Source organism: Amblyomma mixtum, chromosome 3 (genome assembly GCF_055824585.1).
Source record: "Amblyomma mixtum isolate Tamu chromosome 3, ASM5582458v1, whole genome shotgun sequence".
Classification (NCBI taxonomy): Eukaryota; Metazoa; Arthropoda; class Arachnida; order Ixodida; family Ixodidae; genus Amblyomma; species Amblyomma mixtum.
In genome coordinates, this window is record NC_143014.1 from 323,629,394 (window position 1) to 323,632,960 (window position 3,567).

The following is a 3,567-nucleotide window of genomic DNA, read 5'->3' on the forward strand; positions in this document are numbered from 1 at the left end:
GCAGCTGACGGCTTTTTTTTCACGTTTTCCTGATCTCTTTTTTTGCACTCTTCTGCCTTTCTTTCTTCGAGTGCATTCCCTATGGACAGCACCATTTTCAAGTTGTATACAGCTGGCTACAATCTCATGTTTTTCATAAGGAGCATGTATTGTTATTGTCAGCATGGCTACACATACTTCAACCATTGGGAACTTTCTTATTGGGCAAAATGCAGTTGGTGAAGGATAAAAAGTTGGATAATCTATGCACGCACAAATTCAAATTGTTCATATTTATTGCAAGCCACATGATGTTTATTTTCATTTGCAGGACAATCAGAACCAGGCAGCTGGAGGTTCAAGCCAGCGTTGAAGGCAGTGAGAGTGAATCTCCGAGTGTTGGTGGCGGTGAAGGCCCAAGTACAGGCTTGACTCATATCAGCCCAGGGACAGCCCCAAATGATGCTGCAGATCCTCTTACATATGAAGATGAAAGTGCTGCCTTTGCCAGTGATGGTGGTCAGGACTGTCAGACAGGCTACAGCACGGACACTTCAGACAAAGAATGTGTGGAATACACCGTAAATGAAGACATGGGAGAAAACTGTGATGATGTCGAGGGAAATGAAACTGACAACCCAGACTTCTCTGACGACTTCGAGGCCTACCTTGGGAAACTTTCTCAGAAAAATCTGCCACATCAGTCCACAACAAAAGCATAAGCACTGCTGTTAATCTTAGCGTACATCGTGACAGCAGGGCTCACTTGGTCACAGGTTAGGGGCCTCCTTGTCCTTCTCAACGCCCTCTTTGGAGAAGTGGTTGTGCCACCAACTACATATCTACTAAGGAAGGTCTGCAAGGACAAAAAACAAGCACTGAGGCTGCATCGGTTCTGCTGGCATTGTTATGAATATCTTGGCATTACTCATGAAGTCCCTGCCAAAAGTGAAATAACATGTAACAGCTGCAACAGGAAGAAGAGTGAGAAAAATTTGATAGCAATGGGAAGTTTTTTCGTCATGTTTGACCTCAAACAGCAACTAACAAATTTGATCAGGCATTACAGCTCCGTCCTGTTTCAAAATCTGGAGAAGCTTTCGACAGCGATTCGTGAGCCAGGAACCTACAAAGATGTCACTGATGGTGACCTATACAGAAGCATTCGGCGACAACTCAACATGTCATGGAGTGACATCACACTGACTTTTAACACTGACGGGGCGCCTGTGTTCGAGTCGTCCAAGAGTTCCATCTGGCCTATTCAGGTCATGGTAAACGAACTGCCCGTAGAACTCCGGTGGAAAAATGTTGCACTATCAGGGCTGTGGTTTGCAAAGGACCACCCACCTATGCATATTTTTATGCGCAGGTTTGTTGACGAGGTCAACAGTATTGGGACAGTTGTTTGGTCCCATGCTGGAACAATTGTGAAGTCATCTGTACATGCGGTTATGTGTTGTGTGGACTCGCCAGCAAGAGCATCTGTCCTCAACATTAAGCAGTTTAATGGGCATTACGGGTGCAGCTGGTGCCTTGAGGAAGGTACATGTGTTGATGGTAAGTTTAATTCACACTTTCAAAGGGGGTTCATTTCTTAATGGGTCCGCAGCAATACTGACTAACTGACAATTAGGTGTCATAGTGGTATTATGAAAGTGTGAATTTAATGGTAAGCAAAAGCAAAACACTTATACCAAGCAGCTAGGCATTCATTTTAGGTCCTGTGTACAGTGCCTACTTATTGCTCTGTAACAGATGCATGAGGTTTATTGTTAATCACATGAGCAATGTTTTAAATGTCATAAAATGCATATTTCTATGTTCTGGAAAAGCTAAGCTCCTTAATTACTGGAAATTTCTTGTGCAGCTAAAAATATAAATTGAGCATGTCTTTCTATATAATACACAAAGTGCTGCAAGCTTTAGGTGCAGTGTTGCATTTGGAAGGTTTAGGCTGAATTTTGTGGGTCAGATTATTAATGAAAAGGAATTGAAGCCTACATGCAATTTTTACAGGCACGGTCAAATACCTGTACCACGGCCAGCTAGCCTGTGAACGGACCCATGGGCGTGTCCTGGAAGCGATGCGACAAGCAGGGGTACAGCAAGTAGCAGTCGAAGGTTTTAAGGGGCCATCTTCGTTGTTAAAACTGAAGGGCCTTGACCTTTTGTGGGGCCTACCTCCGGACTACATGCATTGCACCCTCGAGGGTGTGACGAAACAACTTGTTGACCTATGGCTGTCGCTAACAGGCTCTGCATTCTATGTCGGGCTGCATGTCAGGCCGTTAGATTCCAGATTGCGATTAATAAGATCTCCCATCACCTTCTCGAGGATTGGGCGACCCCTCTCGGAGCGTGCTTACTGGAAAGCAACTGAATGGCGTTACTGGCTTTTGTTTTATAGTATTCCATGTTTATCCGATCTCCTGCCTCGGCCATACTTGGTACACTTTGCACTCCTTGTAAAGGCAGTGTTTTTGTTGTTAAAAGACACTGTAACTGAAAGTGACATATGTGTAGCTGAAAGGTTGCTGTTGTCATTCGTTGAACAGGTAGCTAGGCTCTATGGCAATGCAGTGATGACTTTCAATGTTCATCAACTGCTTCACCTTTCCAAAGCTACACGTATGTTTGGCCCATTGTGGGGAATGTCCACATTTCCTTTTGAAGATGGGATTGGCCATGCACTGCGGCTTGTGTCAGCAGCCAAGCTTGTTCCCATGCAGATTGCATAACGGTGCATTATGCAACAAACCTATCGGAGTTTGGGCAGGCACTTGCAACTTCCAGCTCATTTGGCTGGTGCCAAGAAAGATATTACTGCTCAGTACAAAAAGAGCCACCAAATATGTCCTCTTGGCATGCCACAACCTATTTCAGGTTGTTCTGAACATCTGAGAAATGTTTTAAATTCACGCTTTGGCTGCATTCCTGAGATGTCCAAGTATTTTCGCGCGCAAATCGGTGGCATTATTGTACACAGTTCAGATTATTTAACACCAAAGAAGACATGTTCTTGCTATGTAAAAATGGTGGATGGTTCTTATTGTTATGTACTTGGAATTTATGTAATCACAAACTGTATATATTTGCACTCTCAAAGATTGATTACCTCGCCACTTGTGTTTGATATGCCACACATTAAGCGGTGTCAACATCCATCAGGTGCTCAGAATAATTGTTTGTATCGTTTTGATGATGTGGCCCTGCAATGTGTTTTCTTTAATGTGAATAATGTCTCGTACTTGTGTGATGTGCCTAATCAAAAGGAAAGGGACTGATACAGTAGTGAAGGTGGTTTCAGTGTAATATTATTTTTGTTTACCTTTCGATACCTCATTAGTGTGTTTATTTTTTTCAAATTAGTTTTATGGTTTTATGGGGTTTAACATCCCAAGAGGACTCAGGCTATGAGGAATGGCATAGCTATAGTAAAGGGCTCCATATAATTTTGACCACCTGGTATTCTTTAACGTACACTGACATCGCACAGCATTTCACCTCGATCAAAATGTGACTGCCACGGCCAGGATCAAAGCCACATCTTTTGGGTCAGCCGCCAAACACCGCAACCACCAAGCC

General features: G+C 43.5%; 1 pseudogene; it reads left to right on the top strand.

The window, feature by feature from the left end:
* The first annotated feature begins 209 nt into the window (after window positions 1-209).
* Window positions 210-3,266, top strand: LOC149355784 (uncharacterized; annotated as a pseudogene).
* Window positions 3,267-3,567: the final 301 nt, after the last annotated feature.